General features: G+C 47.7%; 1 long non-coding RNA gene across 4 annotated transcripts in view; it reads right to left on the bottom strand.

Annotated features, from left to right (window-relative positions):
• Nucleotides 1-21,805, bottom strand: part of LOC120099967 (uncharacterized) — a 94,293-nt gene that overhangs the window by 63,867 nt on the left and 8,621 nt on the right. For 2 of the 4 annotated variants that reach the window (XR_015652770.1, XR_015652771.1), the window contains exons 1-2: nucleotides 1,116-1,749; nucleotides 872-1,021 (exon numbers count right to left, since the gene is read on the bottom strand). This is a non-coding gene — a long non-coding RNA (uncharacterized LOC120099967). Of the gene's footprint in view, nucleotides 1-871; nucleotides 1,022-1,115; nucleotides 1,750-21,805 lie in introns of those variants that run through there. The other 2 variants (XR_015652767.1, XR_015652768.1) reach the window with 2 other exon arrangements.

Below are 21,805 nucleotides of genomic sequence, written 5' to 3'. Positions count from 1 at the left end.
AAGAACTGTTAACGTGAGGTAGATGGTCCCACACCAATGTTAGAATCTGCCGCCTGCACCCTAACACCGGTGTTCCCTCTAAGACTGAAGGAACTCGTGTCAACAGTGTCCAGATGCAGGTTTGGGGCTGGAGCTCGGGCAGAGTTCTCGCCTGGCATTTTGTATCTCTGTGCCCCATAAACCACGTGTGGTGGTGCATACCTGCAGTCCTAACACTGGAAAGGAGAAGGAGGAGCAGGAGCCCAAGGCCATCCACAGCAACACAGAGAGATCAAGGCCAGCCCACTACACTACAGAAGACCTTGCCTTAAAAAGAAAAAGTATTCAAATCCAAAACCAGCAACTGTACAGGCTACAGAAATCTCCTCCTTCTCCTTTATTCTGCAATAACACAGTGGAGTCACATCAGGTGCTTGGCATGGTGGAGCTCAGGATATCCAGGACTACATAGTGAGACCAAAAAAAAAAAAGTTATTCAGAAGTGACTTAAAATGAGCAGAGGCCTTGCACACTGGGTATTTGGTTTTCTGGTGGTGGTGGTATGGTGGTGTCCAAGAATTCACCTCCTATGAACACCATGGGAGGAGCAGCCTCAAAGAGAGACAAGTTGTTGAGGCAGGGGCTGGGGGTTGTCTGTTTGTTTTGTTTTGTTTTGTTTGTTTGTTTGTTTGTTTGTTTGTTTTTCCAGAGCTGGGGACTGAACCCAGGGCCTTGCACTTGCTAGGCAAGGGCTCTAACACTGAGCTAAATCCCCAACCCCTTGTTTTTTAATTTTCAACACATCAGGGTGACATAACCAGCAAACACACCATCAAAGAGGCATTATTTCCATTCCTGAGAATAATATTCATGCCTGGGATGGCTCACTTACTCAAAAAAAGGCCCTAGGGTCCATTGCCAGCACGCCAATGATGGTGGTGGTGGTGTTGTTGTTGTTGTTGTTGTTGTTGTTGTTGTTGTTGTTGATGATGATGATGATGATGATGATGATGATGATGGTGACTGGATTAACTAGGGTTCTCTAGGGTAACAGAACTTATAGAATAAATACAGATAGGTAGGCAGGCAGGTAGACAGACAGACAGACAGTCAGGGAGTCTATTACAATGACTTACCGGCTGTGGTCCAGCTAATCCAACAATGGCAGTGTACCAACAGAAAGTCCAGGAATCTAACAGTCGTTGAGTCCATGATGCTGGATGCCTCCGTTGGTCTTCAGTATAAGCTGGAATCCCAAGGAAGTGGCTGTGATGAAGGGAAGGAATGGACTTGCTAGCAAGGGAAGGGCAAGCAGGCCAAGAGCAAAAGCTTCCTTCTTTCATATCCATATATAGGCTCTCAGCAGAAGTTGTGGCCCAGATTAGAGGTGGATTAAAGATCTGCATTAAAATGTGCCTTCCGGCCTTACGGATCCAGATTAGAAGTGAATCTTCTAATTATAATTCAAATTAAACAGAAGTCCCTCACAGTGTGCCCTCCATTTTTGGGTTTAAGTTCATTTCAGATGTAGTCAAGCTGACAACCAAGACTAGCCTTGATGATGATGTTGATGATGATGGTAGTGATGGTGGTGGTGATGATGGTGATGATGATGGTAATGATGGTGGTGGTGGTGGTGGTGGTGATGATGATGACAAGGCTGGGAATGTAGTTCAGTTAGTAGATTTCTCACCCAGGATTCACAAATTCCTTGGTTCAATTGCCTGCACTACACAAACCAGGCATTGTGGTGCACCGGAGAGGGAAGTCCTAAGAGAATGTGTATTGTTTGATATAGGCTTGGCATGCTCAACACCCCAATGCCCCAGCCCATGTGTTTGTGCTGGAAATGTCCACTCCAGCTTCCTCCCCGCCCCATGTTTATAGCCTGAAAGCTGTTCCTACCAAGATTAGCTAAAGCAGCCTCCTTGTGCAGCTGTTTGGAGTCACCTTGCCTCCTCATTTATCTGTATGGGATAATCCACCTCCTCGTTCAACTGCACGTGATAAACACACTCAGCTTCCAGGAGCTGCAGCTCCTTCATCTGAGCCCAGGTCCCCATGTCTGTGTATCTGTTCTCTCTTCACAGCCTCAGTGCCCAGTTATGTCAATTCCTGGGGCTGTGCAAGATATGGTCGTATATTCCTGCGCTAGGAGGGTAGGGCAAGGAGAGCCAGAAGTTCAAAGTCATGCTTGGATACATAAAAGATTTGAGGCCAACCTGGGATCTATGAGATCCTGGGCCATAATATCCATATAATAAGATAACATATACACAGTCAAAGTTCAACATCATTGAGCAGACAGGCATGTGCCAGTTCCTGGATTCAATTCCTCCCAAGATAACACACCCACAAAATCTGAAATGGATTGAGGATGGGGTCCTGTGCTTCTACAAGAGGAAGTCAAATACTGTAACTGCTGGTGGCCATTTGTCATCTCTGGGTGGGTACTCAATCACAGGACACAAGGAGTCTCCATTGTAAGGGCACCTATACCAGCCTGTCATCTTTGTCTTCCCAGAGTACCTTGCAGTGATCAGAGGTGGAGCCCGCCAACCCCTCTCACCCTCCGACACACCATCAGACTGTTTTACGGGTCTGAAACCTTTGGCCCGATAGTTTGCTTTGTTTCAAAAAAACTGCTTGCAAGACTCCACCAAACTATGTTGGGTGATTCCACATGAGAGGACCCACCCTGCCTCTCCCTGTGGCTATCGGGCTGGGTTGGCACAAGGCCCTCCGAGCCCTGGCCTCACCCAGGGGTGGGAACTAACAGAAGTCTCACAAAAAGGCTTGATCTCCAGATGACAAGTTCACAGTTTCCTCCCAGAGCCCCTCAAAGCCACAAAACCCCAGCTGGATAGGAAAGGGATCCCAGCACTTAAATGGTGCAAACATCTCCCTTCCTTCTTGGAGTGACCAACATGGAGGGACCCAAACAACAATGGTGTGAGGCCCAACCAACCTGGGAGAGACCCTGGCTTTTCCAGCAGATGCTCAGGAAATGAATTTTAACCTGTAGGGTTCCTTGTGTCTCTAGTAAGTTTCCAGCTGATGGGAAACTCATACTCCCAGCTTCTCCACCCTCCCACCTTTTCCTATGAAGAGCTTGTTGAAACTGGAACACTGTAGAGCTGAGTCAAATTCTCAAGTTAGCTCTGGATATTCAATGGGCATGTTCAAGTTCTCTGCGTGACCCAAGGCTGAATCATCCTCACTTTGGCCTCTGCCCAGTATAGTGAACTTGGATACTATTGAAATAAAAAAACAATTTTTGTAACAAGTTCTGCATGCCAGTAAGATTTTAGCTGACCAGTAATATATCTAAGGATCTGTAATATATAAAGAGCTCTTGAAAAGCAATGACAAAAGGTGGAAAAGTTTTTTTGCAAAAGTGCAAAAAAGATGGAAAAATGCATTCACACATATATATTAATATTACTAATATTACTAATATATCATTATATATATATATATATATAGAGAGAGAGAGAGAGAGAGAGAGAGAGAGAGAGAGAGCGCAACTTCAGTACTGATTAAGGAACACAAATTGAAATTCTCCAAGAGTTTTTGCTTTTGGTTTTGATTTGTCTATCAGATTGGCAGACATCAGAAGTCGTTGTCACTGATGGTTAGCAAGAGCTTATATGGGCTCAGTGGGAGGGGTGGGGACCAAGTGGACTGGCTGATCAGAGTGTAAATCTCAGACCCTCCATGATAACAGTTACTTACAAAGAGATAAGCTCATCAAAAAAAAAAAATGAACAAGGGTGTAAAAGTAGATAGGATGGGCATTTATACCCATGTTCTTTTTAACAGTAAAGTTTAAAGCTGGGTGTGGTGGCACACACCTGCAGTCCCAGCACTTGGTAGATGGAAGAAGAAAGATCCGGAGTTCAAAGCCACCCTCTGCTACAGAGTTCAAAGATTTGGTATGTGTGTGTATATGTGTGTGTGTGTGTGTGTGTGAGAGAGAGAGAGAGAGAGAGAGACAGAGAGACAGAGAGAGAGAGAGACAGAGAGAGAGAGACAGAGAGAGAGACAGAGAGACAGAGAGAGACAGAGACGGGTGGAGGGGAGGTAGGTTAGAAACACCTTCATTGCCCTCCCAAAAGAACCAAGCCTAGAGGAAGCCACAGGAACTGCTCTAAACATCTCTCATTTCAAGCTCAATGTTCTTTCAGGCATAGACAAGTCAAAAGAATATGTTTTTAAATTCTATTTATGGGGATGGGGTTGGCACGTGTGTTGTGGTGTGTGGAGGTCAGAGGACTCTCCTTCTGCCATGTGGGGTCCAGGGATGGAATGCAGGATCTTGGGCTAGGTGGCCGGCATCTTTACCAGCTGAGCCATCTCCCCTACCCTGGCAAAAAAATAAAATCATTTTATAAACCAAGTGCAACATTGACCTCCAAACTTGATGAAAACTTTAGATAGACACTGTTTAAAGATTTATCTTGGGAGGCTGAAGAGATGGCTCAGTCATTAAGAGCATTGGTTACTTTTCCAGAGGACTCAGGTTCAGGTCCCAGCAACCACATGGCAGCTTACGACTGTTTGTAACTCCAGTTCTAGGAGACCTGACACCCTCATAATAATGCACATAAAATAAAAATTAGATACATTTTGAAAAAAGATTTATCTTATTCGTGATTGTGAATATGTGTGTGTGTGGGTGTGTGCACATGAGCAGAGTGCCCTCAGAGACCAGAGGTGTAGGATCCCCTGTAAGCCGCCAGAATTGGATGCTGGGAACTCAACTCCCATTTCTTGGAAGAACATCAACTACTACTGACCTATCTCTGCAGCCCAAGATAGATTTTTTTTTTCTGAATCTCAAAAGAGAAATTCAAATAAAATATAAGCAAGCTGAATTAAGATGCCCAGGAAAAACAAGCATGCTTCAAAGCATCAGGGAGCTTGTGACAAGAGTCCACCCAAGGTTTGCTCCAGGGATGATGGGAGTTTCTATAATGCAGACGGTATTTCTCGGAATCCCTTGTAGTCCAAATACAGACACAGAGATGGCTTTGAGGTAACCACCCAGCCTCATGCTTACTATGTTAAAGGTTGGAATGTCAAAGGTGTCACCACTGAACTAGCAACAAGCCTTGTCATTCAATTCCATGAGAGTTGGTAGTAAATGCAATCAGACAAGACCAGGAAATAAGATAAAACCTGGTATGTGGGGCCTGTAGTGATGGCTCAGCCTATATGAATACTGGCTGCTCTTACAGAGGATCCAGGTTCAGTTCCCAGCACCCACATGGTAGCTCACATCCGCCTATAACTCTAGCCCTCAGGGAACTGACACCCTCTTCCGGCCTCTGAGGCACTGCGTTCAAGTGCACAAGCCCCCTCACACAGACTCACAATTTTAAAAATTAAAAACTGAGTGCCACCAGACTGTCTACGAGCTGCCAGCTCCTGAATAATGACACAGAGACATGCAGCTCAAGCATTTGCTCAGGCCACTTCCTTGAAGAGCTCGTGTAATCTCGTTAACCTGTTTACTGTAATCTAAACCCTGCCTCTGGCTGGCGAATCTCCTGTCTCTCTTTCCCAAGTTCCTCTCTCTGCCTGATGTCTTACCTTTCCTCTCCTACCCTGCTATAAGTCTTTCAGCTCTTTATTAAACCAATCGGAATGTGACGGAGAAGAATGTTTACAAAACATTGAGACGGGAGGTCTTCATAAAAATAACAATTCCAAAGTCTGTACTCAACTCTCTGCAGGTACAGAAATCAGCACTTTACACAGGGCATGGGAGGTGGTGCCAACAAACTGGGGCTGGTGAGACGGCTCACAGGGTAAAGGCACCTGCCGCTAAGCCTGATGAAATTTCTAGTATCTCGTGGTAAAGGAGAGAACCAATTCCAGCAAGCTGTGTGCAGCCCTCTCCACGTGTGACTCACCACACAAAGGCAGGCAATGGTGGTAGTCCCTGCTAATCCCAGCACTGGGGAGGCAGAGGCAGGTGGACCTCTGCGAGATTGAGGTCATCCTGGGCTACAGAGTGAGCTTCAGGCCAGCCAGAGTGACATGGTGAGACTTCATCTGAAAATAAGTGAATGGAATGAAAGTCTGGGAGGGGGGTTGGGGATTTAGCTCAGTGGTAGAGCGCTTGCCTAGCAAGCGAAAGGCCCTGGGTTCGGTCCCCAGCTCCAAAAAAAAGAAAAAAAGAAAAAAGTCTGGGAGGAAGACAGGGGGTGGGGATGAGATCATTGTCTACAAGTGACAGGGAAACCCAGAAGCCCATGGGAGAACCCTGCATCACAAAATCAATAGTGTTCACACCTGCGCACAGGTCCGAACAACTATGCACCATCCAAAGGGAGACTGGAAAAACGCACCCTGATACTTAATTTTTACCAAAACAAGAGAAAATCCCGAGAATAAGGATAACCAGAGTCTAAAGGCTCTTTTCTTGTTTTGTGCATGCACACGTGCCTGTGTGCATGTGCATGTGGAGGCCAAGGTTGACATCAGGTGACTTCCTTAATAATTTGCCACCTTATTTCTCAACAGCTTCTCTGGTGGCACCTGGAGCTCACTGGTTTGGCTCGATGACCTGATCAATGAGCTCCTGCTACCCCCTGTCTCCACCTTCCTAGATCTCCCTTTTCCCATGAACCCTCTCTCATCTCCTATCTCCACCACCTGAAAGAGTAGCCGCCTGCGGGTCAGAGTGCCCTCACCTGCCACCGATCCCACTAGGATTGTACTTAGGACTTCCTGCTACCAGAATGGGCCACAGTACATTTCTGCTCCTTAAGCTGCCTAACCTAAGGTGCTTTGTACTGTAGCCTGACACGACTACTACATGGCACCATCGTGAACATCCCACAAAACACCGGGTAGATGGGCAGGAAGACCCCACCCTGCCTTCATCCTCGTGGCACCTTGCTCCTTACTCAGGTGAAAGTTGTTCACCTGCTTCGCCTCCTCATACAGACAAATCAGACTTGACTTCTGCCAAGAGCTGCTTTGGGTTAAATGGTAGAATTGCCATATGCTTGTGAAAGGCTGTTGAGATTTTAAAGGTACCGTGCACAGGGTGACCTAAGGGGACCCATCCACTGATGGGGTTGTGTGAGGGTCCGACTGTGTCCTCCATACACCTAGCCTGCAACTGTCTCTGAAGGTGAGAGGTGAGTTCACTAGGAAGACCAAGATCCAGTTGGACCATGGGTCAGGACATGGCCTCACAGTTATGTGAGGGCAGGGAGAAGATGCCGTCTGTAAGCCAAGAAGAGGAGCCTAAGGGGCAGCAACTTGATTTGGAAGTTTTAGCCTCCAGGACATGACACACTGAGATCTGTTGAGCTGCCTGGCTGGGCTGTTAGCCACGCCTGTCTCAAATGGCTTGTCTCACAAGGGAGGAACAACTATTGTGGCCAACTGTAGCCTACTGTTTCAGTATGGATATGGTGTGAGTATCCCTAAGGTAGTCTCCTTGTTGAAAATTACAACCGCAGAAATTTAAAACAACTGCTGTTTACGTGCACCACAAATAGGGTGATTTGGGGCAGATAAGGCGGTCGTGCACACGACGGAATCTTGTTGGAGTCCCAAGATCAAAAAGAGGTACAAAGTGGTGATGCACACCTGTAATCTCAGCCCTTTGAAGGTAGAGACAGGAGGATCAGAAGTTCGAGGTCACCCTCAGCTGCCTACGAAGTTGGAAGAGGGCAGCCTGGGTTCCAAGAAGCCCTGACTCAAAAATTGTCATTTATGTTCAGGAGGAAGGCACCGGCCACCAAACCTCGCAGACGACCTAAACTCAATGCCCAAGACCCACATGGTGGAAGGGGAGAACCCACTCGCACAATCTGACGTGACTTCCAACCATGCCATGTCATGCCTATGTCCTCCATTGAGAACAAATAATGTAATGGTGTAAAATCAAACGGAGTGTAAAACAAACAAACAACAGCAAAGAGCCAGGCTCAGTAGCTCGAACATTTGATGCCAGCACTCGGGGGTCAAGGAAAGAGGTCGGCGACAGCTTCCATGCCCCCCCTCACTCCCTGGCAGCACTGGGTGATGTCCTGACTGCATCAACATCTGCCATCAAATGAAGCTGGGGAGGGTAGACCGGAGGGGTTGGGATGGGGAGGACGGAAACAACACATCCCACACTGTGCCTGGCAGAGGGGACAGGTAATAAGCAGGTAAAGGCATAGTGGTGCCATAACGGAGAAGCAGAGAACTTCCACACCCACCGTGAAGTTGCCGCTGCAGCGGGGATCTGGGCAGTGTGAGCCCCGTACCCTTGGATGCAATGGATACCTCCCTCTGAGTTCCCAGCAGTCCCACTCTAGGCCTCACAGAAACCAGATCCCATAAGACTGCTAAGCCCTCGAATGCCTGCGATTCCTAGGCTGGTGTTTGGCTTAATTAAGACTTGAACTTTAATGGAGTTCTCACGATTACCTTAAGGCACTGCAGGTCTGTAAGCTGATATTTCCTGGTTGCAGGATCTCAGGATGGAATCTCAAGTCACCTCTTGGGCACAGGAAGTCGTGGCTACCTGGGGCAGCTAGGGGCCCTGCCACACAATCAGCCTGCTGTTCCTGGAGTTATTTAAGAGTCCAGGGCATCCACGTTTCCCAGGGGTTGGTTGTGGGTGGGGAGGGATCAGTTCTGCAGAGAGACATTCTCACTATTTGCTTGGCTTTGATGCCAAGGAGAAGTGAGCTGTGCATCTGAACTCGCCTTATCTCTCCCAGACTTCTGACACGCAGCTGCTAGAGTTAAATAGCAGTCTCCCTCCTCAGCCTGCCTTCCTGCCCTTCAGCTTAAAAAGCAAACACAGTGCTTTTAATAAAACGAGAGAACCCTAGTGCCTGCTGTTCAACAGCTCCACGTGTTGCTCCTTTTGGGTCTCCAGTTTTGGTCTTTTTTTTTTTTAAATCAAACTTTTATTATATTTAAAGTGTGTGTGTGTGTGTGTGTCCGTAATGCCTATGGAATGGAGAGTACAACCCACAAAAGTCAGTTCTCACCCTCCACCATGTGGACACTAGTCCTGGTTCTTTAGAGGACAGAATCTGTAGAATGAATGACAGATTTCATAGTTCAAGGCCAGCCTGATCTATAGACTTGAGTTCCAGAGCAGCCTGGTCTACACAGTGAGTTCCAGAGCAGCCTGATCTACAGAGTGAGTTCCAGGATAGCCAGGGCTAAACAGAAAAGCCCTGTTGTGGGGAAAGAAAAAAAGGGGGAGCTTCCTCTTTAGTAAGTTCCAGATGTCATCAAATTGACAGTCAGGAGCAGTACAATGTGCACCCCAGGGACTGAGCTCAGGCAGTCTTGACACAAGTACCTCTACTGTTGAGCTACTTCACCACACTGTTTCTGGTTTTGTTGTTTGTTTTGTTTTAAGGTTTTTTATTTTTAGTTATATTCTTGTGTGGGTATGTGCACCTGAGTGCAGGTACCTACAGAGGCCAGAGGCATCAGGAGCTGCAGTTACAGGCAGTTGTGGGCCACCTCATGTGGATGCTGGGAACCTGATTCAGGTCCTCTGCAAGAGTAATATGGGCTCTTAACTCATCCACCATCTCTCCCAGACTCTATTTTGGCTTTTTGAGCCAACGTTTCACCCCGGCTATAAAACCAAAGCAATCCTATGTGGGGTCTCCATTGGGCTTGCCAGCATGAGCTGCCACACCCAGCTCTATTAGTCCATTTGTAAGAACAGCTCTGTCTTGCTAGCATGACGTGGGCTACCCCCTGGCAAAGATCTCACCCTCTTTTATGCCATGCTGCTCTGTCCTTAAAATGAAATTCAAGAATGTGACACAATAAAACCATCCCAGACTGCCCTGGTGTCAGGGGTAAGAAGGCCTTGCTGGGGCTTTCCGGTGTACTCAGAATCAAAGCAATGCAGGATCTGAGCTATGTTTCCCACCCTCACCCACTCCTCCACAAAACACATGGATGGATTCAGCGGGACCCATGTGCTAAGTGGTCATGGATCCCACTGAACCCAGCAAGCCATTCAGCATCCTGAAGCCAAGGTGGGTGCCTGAGGCACAGGAACTCTAGCAACTCCGAAGCCTGCACCCGTCTACATGCAACGAAGTGACTTGAGTTTAAGGCACCCCTTTACTCCCTCTGGACCCAGCCACACATTCAGGGGCTCTGAAATCTGGTGTATGTGGTGGTGTGATGGTTAATGTTGATATCAACTTGACAGAATCGGGAATCTGGGTGTGTCTGTAGGAGTTTCTAGATTGGGTTATCTGGGGAAGGAAGGCCCACACTGAATATGGGCGCCACCATCCCATGGGCTGGGGACCTGGGCTGAATAAAAAGGAGAAAGAGAGGTGAGCACCAGCGTGCATCTCTCTCAGCCTCCCCACTGTGGATGCGATGTGACCAGGTGCCTCATGCTCCTGCCACCGTGCCTTCCCAACAAAATGGACTGCACCCTCAATAAAACCCACTTCCTTAAGTTGTTCCTTGTGTGGCATTTGTCCCAACAAAGAGACAAGGACGGAGCACACTTGAGGAACGGTGAGCTGTGATGATGGGGTGACTCTGGGAATGGTATCTTCAGTACCATGTACGTAGCCAGAGTGATTCAGCTTCCAGGACCCAGTGAAGGAGGCTCACCCCCTGCTCCAAATGCCTTTAGCTCTGCTCTCAGGTATTCCCATCTCTCTGTCCTCAGAAAAGCCAACCATGCATTTTCCATAGGAACAGCTCATGTTTGATTCTCACTGTCTACGTAGGGTATGGATGTCCACTTGGTGACTTGTCTCCACTCAGCCTGCCTGGTGCTATCAACATCCCTTTTACTGACTCCCTGTGAGACTCCGAGAGGCAAAAAGTTGGGAAATACTGTAGACTGGTTTGTCTCCTGCCCAGCTTCAAGGATGGCAGAGGAAGCCCTGACGGTGGGGACCTGTGTCCCCCGTGAAGCCCAGAGTGGGTCTAGAAGCAAGAGAGTCCAGCATGGGTTAGATCAAGCTGACTTTCAGTGCGGACTCCTGACTTGGTGTCTGAGGTTCTGGAGACAACTCTTTTCCCAGCACCGCTGCCTTTACCCAGGAACTGCAAGCCCCAAGGTACACCAACTACTCTTTCCAAGTTCTCAGGGCATGCCCAGCCTTTGTGTTGATGGCCACCTCCTTGAATGGCCACCAACTACACAGAAGTCACCTGACTCTGAACACCACATGGGAACTTCAAGATGGGAGGGCCACAGGGTGACAGCCTGTCCTACAGTAAGAAAGGCCTCACAGTAGGACCAAATATGTGATATAAGTCACACTCCACAACTCTCCGGTGAGGTCAGTTACACCAGTCTCTGACTAAGACTTCTCAATGCCTTCTAGACCCCAGCCCCACCAATGCTGCCTCCACTACTTTAAGACTGAACCCAGGCCCTGGCACAGGTGGTCAAGCACAAGAGCTACATTTCCAAGCCCTCAATAAATCACATGGCAGACCCAAACCCTTGTCTCGGGCTCTGCATCCTGAAACACTTAAGACGCCCCATGACGCCCATGTTAGACTGTTAGTCTCTGAGACATGAGCTGATGGCTGCTATTGTTGACGGCTTCATGACATTCCAAGTCATTTGGCACACCCCTCTACCATGAAGAATGTGTGCGTCCTCCATGGTCCAGCCGGTCTGGCACCTACAATGTAGTGTTTTCTGGCCACTCTAAGGCAGGATCAATCACATTTCTGAAACGTTCTTTTACCTTTCCTTATAGGTAATGTTCCTTTTCCTGGAACATTCTTCTACCATCCATAGATTCACACCATCCCTACATGCTTCTCGTTTGTTTGGGGCAGTCCTGAGCTCCCAACAGAGCCTCATGAAATCCAGCCCTGCATTCCACATCAGAGCAGTCAACTGTCAGTCCAGATAGGGTAGAATTCCTCACGCCTTCTTCTCCCGGGTATTTGTTGGCAGATCAGATGACAACTTAAATGGACCTAGTTCAGAGCAGGGTTACCCTGGTGTCTCCAACACCGACCATACTTCAATGGCTTTATGGGACAGAGCACAAGAATTTCAGTTTCTCTCCCCCACACATCCTCAGAAACACTGAACGAACTCTCCCCAAAAAGGGTTACAGATGAAACCAAGCTGTGAGATCCCCCTTTCCTCCCCTGGCTCCTGACCACCTTGTACAGCCTCCCTCAAGTCCCCTCATAGGCACAGCTGCCTGCTGGAGCTATCCCTTTATCCGTGACCCCTGTCACCAAGCTGAGTCTGTTTAACAGTATGTGAATGTCCGAACTGACCAATATCACCAAGATACTGGCTTTTTTTTTTTTTTCTTCAATGAAATAGATCTTTTGTGAATTAGCCAAGAGGAAAGAATGTGAGGGGTGGAGCACTCTGAGCTACTTTGCCCTCGGTGGGCCATTAGAGCAGGGGTGTGGGCTTATCAAGGGCTTCCTATGGCTGCTGTAACGGGCTCGGGCAAACAAAGCACAGGTGCTGTCTGAGGGAGACAGAAAGTTTTGTGTTGGTATCTGCAGCAGATAGCTAATGTGTCTGCTCTGCCCCACCCTCCTCTGCAGAGCAGGGCTGCTTTGTATAAGCTGTGGGGACAGAGACTGTCGCAAGCTGTCTGGAGAGTGCAGGGCCCATCCTGAGATTCCCAAAGCCAGGTTGCAAGGACAAAGGGAGTTTTGTGCAGGCTTCTCCCTTCTAGGACTTAGAAGTCCCTTCGAAGACATCAAAAGTGTTCTGTGCGCAGACAATAGAAGCTCCCTCCTCCCGGGATGACTGCCTCAGAATATGTCTCCTGATTAAAGTTTCCTGATTAATGTAAGATGAAAGACAGGCTATTTACCTCTGGGAAATCACAGCTCACCTGTGGCTCTTTTCCTCCCTGGATGGTGTGGATTGCTGACCATGGGCAAGGAGCATTTTGTACTTTATGAGATCAACCACCTACTGTTCAATATTTCCATTCAATGTCTTTTTATAAAGCCATTCCTGGGGCTGAAGAGATGGCTCAGTGGATAAGAGTGCTTGCTGCACAAGCATGAAGACCCGAGTTCAAATCCCCAGCACCCACATAAAAGGCCAGGAATAACCCTGCATAAAATTCCCGAAGTATTGAGGGCAGAGGAAGGAGGATGGCTGGGACTCGCTGGCTGCCAGCCTAGCTCTAAGTTCAATGAGAGATGATTTCTCAAAAGTGCAAGGTGGACAGTGATATCACAGGATACCTGGTGGCTTTCTCTGGCTTCTACATTTACCACAGAGGAAGACAGACACATAGTGTGCATACATATCACACACACACACACACACACACACACACACACACACACACACACAGAGGCTAGTTGGTGCTGATAAATGGCTATGATACAACAGTGGTCTAGGATCATCCAAGAATTTCCTGTCACAGGATTTCCAAGTTCATTGAAATGTTTGGGTCTCGGGCTGGAGAGATGGCTCAGTGGTTAAGAGCACCGACTGCTCTTCCAGAGGTCCTGAGTTCAATTCCCAGCAACCACATGGTGGCTCACAACCATCTGTAATGGGATCTGATGTCCCCTTCTGGTGTGTCTGAAGACAGCTACAGTGTACTCATATACAAAATAAATAAATAAATCTTTAAAAAAAAGAAATGTTTGGGTCTCTCTCTGACCCACAGATGCTAAAACAGACTGGATCAGGACCGTATAACGGCTCAGTGAGTAAAAAGCACTTGCTGGCAAGCTTGATGAGGAACCCAGATGGTGGAAAAATATTCATTCTACAATTTGTCTTCCAACCTCCACATGAATAACTGTGCTGCATGCACACACAAATAAATGCAAAAAAAAATTAAAAAGCAAGTGAGACAGCTGGAGCTGTTCACAGCAAAGCTAGAATCTGAGGACCAGGGTAGTTGTTGGTTTTAATGGACCTCAAACAGACCTGACCTGGATCTGATTAGATCCACCGCAGGGGGCCTCTGCAAAGTATAATTATGATCACATATTTTCAGATCCTCAGATGAAGAGAGACCACAAACACAGAACATTCCAGAATCTCATCAGCCATCTGCCTCTCTACAATAAATGCTGCGGGTCTTATCAGAACTGTCCTCCCCACAGCAGCTGACTCTGAGGCCATGGTCCTCTCTATTCTTGCTCTCACGCCTCTAAGGCCCCTTGCATTCCTGTGCATTTTACCTTGATCAAAAGCAATGTACAATCCAGGTTAAGTCCATCATTGTGGGGAAGTCAAGGCAGGAACTTCAAACAGCTAGTCACATCACATCCACAGTGGAGAGCTTAGAGAAATGAATGCAGACATACTCCCTTGCTTGCTTGTACTCAGGTCTATTTCTCCATTCTTACATAATCCAGGAGCCCCTGCCTAGGGAATAGTGCTGCCCATAGTGGGCTTTGCCTTCACTGGGTGATAGTGGCTCATTCCTTCAATACCAGCACTTGAGAGATACAGACAGGTGAGTATCTTTTGAGTTTGATGCCTGCCTGGTCAAGCTTCAGGATAGACAAGGCTACATAGTAAGATCTTGTCTCAAAAGTTAAAAAAAAAAAGTGTGTGTGTGTGTGTGTGTGTGTGTGTGTGCGTGCATACATGCTTATGTGTGCATGTCATGTTGCATTTGTAGTGCTCAGAAGAAAACCCTTGCAAGTCAGTCCTCTCCTTCCACCATGTGAGTTCCAGGGATCCATTCAGGTCATGAAGCTTGCATGTTACACTTTTACCTACTGAGCCATTTCACCAACTCTCAGTAAAGTCTGTCTGTCTGTCTGTCTTTCTTTCTTTCTTTTAATTTTCTTAGTTGTTTTTTGTTGTTGTTGTTGTTGTTGTTGTTGTTGTTGCTGTTGTTTTTCTGTGTAGCTCTGGCTGTCCTGAAATTCAATTTGTAGACCAGGCTGACCTCGAGCTCACAAGATCTGCCTGCCTCTGCATCCCAAGTTCCAGGATGATGGTGTGCACCGCCACTGCTCGGCTCGTAATGTCTGTCTTAATGAACAGTCAGGAAGGGGCTCAGCTTTCTGCCTTTGACTGATTCTTTGGAAAGGCTGGACTGACATATATATATACATACATATATATATATGTATATATATGTATATATATGTATGTACGTGTGTGTGTGTTTGAGTGTGTGTGTGCGTGAGTGTGTGTGTGTGTGTATGGCTTGGTGGGGAGACTGACTGACTAACTGAACACAATGGAACAAAGCTCTGGATTGGATTCCCCACACAGCACAGACCAGGATTGGTGATGTGCACCCGTAATCCCATCAAGCCCAAAAGGTGGAGGCAGAAGGGTCAGGATCAAGACCATCTTTGGTCACATAGTGAATTTAAGAACAGCTTGGGCTTCGTGAGACCCTGCCTCAAAAACAAACAATACCAACATCTTTAGACACCTGCAAAGCAGCTCCAGGGTGTAAAATGAGGACACTGGGTCGTGGGACTGTGAGGAGAGGATGGATCTCCCAGACAGTGCCTGGCAGAGTCTGGTTTTGTTTCTGTGGAGTAGCCCAACAGTCTTTGTCTTCACTGTGGTCCTTACTGAGGGCAAAGGGCAGACTAGTCCACACTCTCTTCTACCTACACTGTTTTGTTTTAAGATTTGTCCCCAGGGCACCGAGACCTAAATAGTGTTTCTGCCACACGCAAACACAGGAACCTAATGGCCAGCAGGTACACGTCTCTGCTGGGGGTGGGGGTGGGGCTTCTCGGAGCTTTGTGACTGCACTGTGAGTGTTAACCAATGCAGCAATGCTCCTTCCTCACTCTCTTGTCCTCAGAATCCGTCAGAGTCCATTAGACTGCTGGCCATCCGATTGTAAAGCAGGAGAATATCTTGGGGGATGGCAACATGGCTTAGTGGGTAAAGGTGCCTGCAGCCAAGGCTGACATTCCGAGTTCCAACCCTGGAACCTACCTGGTAGAAGGAAAGAATCAGCACCTGTAAGTGTCCTCTGACTTCTGTGATCATCCACCCCTACATATTGACCTTAGATGTGGTAGTGCACAAGTTACTCCCAAAGTTAAGAGGCTGAGGCAGAACCATTGAACTGAGAACGGGGTTCCCATTGGAGGAGTTACAGAAAGGATTGAAGGAGCCGAAGGAGTTTGCAACCCCATAAGAACAACAATACCAACCAACCAGAACTCCCAGGGACTAAACCACCATCCAAAGAGTACACATGGACAGACTCATGGCTCCAGCTGCATATGTAGCAGAGGATGGCCTTGTTGGGCACCAATGGAGGAGAAGCCCTTAGGGGAATGTCAGGGTGGGGAGGTGGGAACAGGTGGGTGGATGGGTGGGGAACACCCTCATAGAAGAAGGGGGAGGGGAAAGGGATAGGGGCTTTACGCCTGGAAACCAGGAAAGGGTTTTTTATTTGAAATGTAAATAAAAAATTATCCAATAAAAAAAAAAGAAAGAAAGAAACTGAGGTAGGAGACCTCTACTTCCAGGCCAGCCTTGAACACATAATGAGGTCCCATCTTAAAACAATGGTGAAAAGCATTCTAGCATAGGTGCCTTCTCTGTTCCAGTTAGATGGGCCTGGGGTTTGTCGTTGTCGTTGTTGTTGTCGTCGTTGTTGTTGTTGTGTTTTGGTTTTGTTGTTTTGTTTTTTAGGAGTTGAATGGAAGCAGAGCCCTGTGGTTTGTAAGTAGAGACCCGCTTCCTGGCAGCCATTGCCCTGTATCTCTGTTTCATTAGCAAAACCCACTGGGCTCTGTTCTCCTGTGGTCCAGAGATGTGTTCAGAAATCACACACACAAAGGAAACAATTAGGACTTGCAGAAGCCAGGCCAGAAAAGTGGGGGAACCCCAGATCTGTTTCTCTGTCCCTGGAGTCATCTCAGCCTGCTGACCTCCATTAGATCTTAGGGTCGGGACCAGAAACCTGCACTGGAAGGACAGTCACACTCAATGTGTTCTGATAGCTGTTGGCCTCAGTGTCCTAGGACACAGTCTTGTTTGGAGACTTCTAGTCCTCTCATAGACACTGGGCCAGAGGGTCACCCCACACTAGACACAGGGGAAGGAGGAGCTTGAGCCTAAGAAAGAAACCTAGGCTCTCCGAGATTGTGTTGGCACCAATGTGTTACCAAGAATCACAGGACAAGGGACAGTCACAGGTCTACAGGACTGTGCAGGACTGAGAGTGAAGATTCTCAGCCTTGATACAAACCTTGCCCTAGTCTATCTCCTTCCACCCCCAACCCCCAACTCCTCTTCCAGGAGGAGGAAAAGAAGAAGAGAGGCCTCACACAAGATGTAATCCCCAAGACCACATTACAGTGAAGACCTTCTCCTCTTCTAGGTGTTTCCACCTCTTACAAAGCCACCAGATTATGAGCCCAGTGATGACTCCAGCAGCTCAAAACCAATCAGTGACAGGCGACTCTATTTACCAGACGGGGACCAAGCTTCTGAGGCATGGTACTTCCAATCCAAACCGTAAGTCCCACAGATCACATATGCTCCTGGTTTTTGATACCAAGACACTCCTGGCCATGGGATGAACACCCCACCTAGGATAACCTTACTCTTCAAACCCAAGACACCTTTGCTCCTATGCCCGATGCACCATTCCTGTCTTGCAAAGTCCCTTAAGTTTGCAAGACCTCAGGATAGGACATCAAAACTTTGGTGTTATAGGACTCAGAAAACAGCAGATAATGAGGCCAGGCAAAAATGAAAGCCAAGAGCCAGCAAGATGGCTCAGCAGGCAAATGCACTGGCTGCCAAGGCTGAAGACCTGAGTTCAGTCCCTGGGACTCACATGGCCGAAGGAAAGAACTGACTTCCATGAGATTTCCTCTGCCCTCCATGTATGTGCCACGGCATGTTTGGGACCACACAAACACAAGATACATAAATAAAAATATAATTTTAAAATGAAATTCTGGCCTGGAAAGATGGTTCAGTTAAGAGTGCTCGTTGCTGAGAATTCTCAACTGAGGAAACTCGAATGGCCTAGAAGCACCTAAAGAAATGTTCAACATCCTTAGTCATCAGGGAAATGCAAATCAAAACAACCCTGAGATTCCACCTCACACCAGTTAGAATGGCTAAGCTCAAAAACTCAGGTGACAACAGATGCTGGTGAGGATGTGGAAAAAGAGGAACACTCCTCCATTGCTGGAACTGGTTCAAACACTCTGGAAATCAGTCTGGTGGTTCCGCAGAAAAATTGTACATAGTACTACCTGAGGTATACCACTCATGGGCATATACCCAAAAGATGCTTCAACATATGATAAGGACACGTGCTCCACTATGATCATAGAAGCCATATTTATAATACCCAGAAACGGAAAAGAGCCCAGATGTCCTTCAACAGAGGAATGGATACAGAAAATACGGTACATTTACACAATGGAGTACTACTCGGCTATTCAAAACAATGACTTCATGAAATTCGCAGGCAAATGGATGGATCTAGAAAATATCATCATGAGTGAGGTAACTCAGTCACAAAAGAACACACATGGTATGTGCTCACTACTAAGTGGATATAGGCAAAGAGCTTGGAATATCCATGATACAACTCACGGACTACATGGAGCTCAAGAGGAGGGAAGACCAAAGAGCAGATGCTTCAGTCCCACTTAGAAGGGGTAACAAAATAATCCAGGGAAGTAGAGGGTGGGAGGGACATGGGAAGAAGGGGGAGGGGAAACAGGGGCGGAGTCAGGTGTGGGAGGAGATGGAGGAGATGTACACAGGGTCAGGAAATTGAACAGAGCTGTGTAGCAATGGAGGATGGAGAACTGGGGGTAGCAACCAGAAAGTCCCAGATGCCAGGAAAACAAGAGCTTCCCAGGACCCCACCAGGATGACATTAGCTGAAATAACCCCAAAAAGGGAGGGAGAACCTGTCAAGATTATATCCAGAGGTTAGACATCCCCCCACCCCCATTGAAGGATGGGGCCACCTATCCTTATCCAAAATTTTAACCCAGAATTGCTTCTGTCTAAAGGGAATGCTGGGACAAAGAGTGGAGCAGAGACCGAAGGAAAGGCCATCAGAGACTGCCCAACCTGGGGATCACCCCATGTGCAGACACCAAACCCAGACACTACTATTGATGCCATGAAGTGCTCGCTGACAGGAGCCTGATATAGCTGTCTCCTGAGAGACCCAATACAGACATCAATGCTCAAAGCCAACCATCAGACTGATCACAGCAATCCCAATGGACTGAAGGAGCTGACGGAGCCTTATCTGGCATCAATGGGAAGGAGGCCCTCGACCTTTGAAGGCTTGATGCCCCAGTGTGGAGGAAGGCTAGGGAGGTGAGGCGGGAGTGGGTGGGTGGCTGGGGGAGCAGCATCCTCATAGAAGCAGGGTAAGGGGGGATGAGATAGGGAGTTTGCAAAGGGGAAACTGGGAAAGGGGATAATATTTGAAATGTAAAGAAATAAAATATCCAATTAAAAAAAAGAGTGCTTGCTGCTCATATAGAGGACCCAAGTTTAGTTCCCAGCTGACACATAGGCAGGTTCACACCTGTTTTTATCTCCAGCTCCTAGGGAATCCTGTGCTCTCTGCTGGCTTCTGTGGGCAGCAACACTCACAAGCACATACCCACAAACAGCCACATAATTAAAACTAAAGTTTCACACGCATACACACACACGCACGCACATTCACATGAACATGCACATGCACGCACGCACACACGCACATGCACGCACACGCACGCACGCGCACGCACACAAATGAATTCTCTGAGAGAGAAAGAGAGAGAGAGAGAGAGAGAGAGAGAAAGAGAGAGAGAGAGACTGATTAACTCAAGGGGAGTGTACATTTGCAACTCAAAGCTAAGTAAATAGGCCCCATGAATGTTCTTGTAAAATTCCAAGTTTGGCCAAGAAGGGCTACTGAGGTCTTGGAAAGAGAGGTCACCGGTCGCTTTGATGGCGGCTGGCAGAGATAAGGTTTACAAGATTATTGCATTAACTGTGCCTGCTCCCTTGAGTCCAAATAGTAGACCAAAGCCACAAAATTGCCCCCAATGAAAGGCCTTCTGCTGAACAACCCACAAACCCTCATCGGCCTTGATCAGAGCTCGGTGCCCTCCTCACAGAGCTGCATGGGCTCTGCCAGCCCTGTAGAGTCCCCTGCCCTCCCTCTAATTTTCCTTTAAATGCACCTTCGAGGAGGTCTTCGGACAGCAGGTCAGGGTTCCATGGTAAAAGGACCAGGGCAACAAACAGACAAAAACAGTGGTGAGTCATTCCAGTGCTGGACGTGCATGGGATCTGTCCTGCTACAGCTCCTGAATCCTGTGCCTTCATAGTTCACACACACACACATAGAGGCATACTCACAGACACACACATGTACATATACACAAATACACACTCTCATAGACAAACATGTATGCATACTCACACATGCACACACACAGAACAGACACACATATACATGCATGTACATACACACAAACACACACTCTCATAGACAAACACACATGCATGTTCATACATGCACACATACACATGCATGCACATACACACACTCTCTCATAGACAAATGCACATGCATACTCACACATGCACACACACACAGACACACACACAGACACATACACACAGACACTCACAGACACACAGAGAGACAGACACACATTCACACAGACACAGAGACACACACAGAGACAGACACACACACATACACACAGATATAGACACAGAGACACACACTCACACAGACACACACAGGCACACTCACAGACACACACACACATACACATAGACAGACAGACAGACACACACAAATGCACACGCACACACACACACTGCTAGCCCCTTTCCAACCCTCCTGTGTTGAGTCCCTCCTCATCCCTTGGAGGCTGCAATGGAGATAGCTAGGAGAGGACACAGTCCCTGCAGAAAACAGCTGCTCCATCAGGCAGAGAGTGGAAGCCCCAAGCAAAGGAAGGAACATGGGAAGGGCAGTGTTCAACTGTTTTAATAGAGTTGCTTGAAAAAGAACTGCCAACAGCCAGACCCAAAGACCACAGTGCAATGCTGGGAGGAGCCAAGGGCTGGAAAGTAAGCACAGGACAGGAGTTTAATGCAGGGGAGTAGCTGGCATGGGTAAAGATAGTTAGAGCACATAGGAGTGGTGTTGATGTATCATTAGGGGACCTTTGGGAGCCATGGGAACACCTGAGCAGAATGTGGCATCATGTTGCCAGGTACAAGAGACACAGGATGTCCCAGGGATGCCGAGGTCCGAATGCTGTATGCCAGGAAGGAAGAGAGGACATCCGTAAAGAGTAGCATATCCTCTCAGCACCACTGTCCCCTTCAGAGAGGTGCACAGCCAGCATGAGGGAAGACCTGGTCCCTTAAGGTGGCAAGGCAGTTTGCATCATGGCTGGGATTTGGTCCCAGGTGACATCTGTGTGCTGGCCAGTGGTCTGTGGGCAGGAGAGTGAGCCTCAAGTCTGCTTAGAAAGGCTCATGTGGCACTACACCCTTCTTTTATCTGTTGCCTAACAAACTGTCCCAAAGTCTTATGCTTTAACCTTCCCCTGAAACCCTCCCGCCCAGATCCTGTGCTCCAGCCCAGTCAATGGAGATCATTACAGGAAGCCACAAACATTCAAAAGGCTGAGATCCATTCACTGTGGGGTACCTGGCCTCAACTAATACATCTACAACACAACACCCACACTGAACACTTGGGGACCATCATGGAAGAGGGGCGGAAAGACTGATAACCAGAGGACACAATGCAGAGGACCAGAAGTCTACCTCAAGACAGTGACTTCTACCTATGCCAGAGAAGCTACACCTGTGAAATCCCAGCTACATGGCTGCTTA

Source organism: Rattus norvegicus, chromosome 1 (genome assembly GCF_021556685.1).
Source record: "Rattus norvegicus strain SHRSP/BbbUtx chromosome 1, alternate assembly SHRSP_T2T, whole genome shotgun sequence".
NCBI lineage: Eukaryota > Metazoa > Chordata > Mammalia > Rodentia > Muridae > Rattus > Rattus norvegicus.
This window is presented reverse-complemented; position numbering and strand designations above follow the sequence as displayed.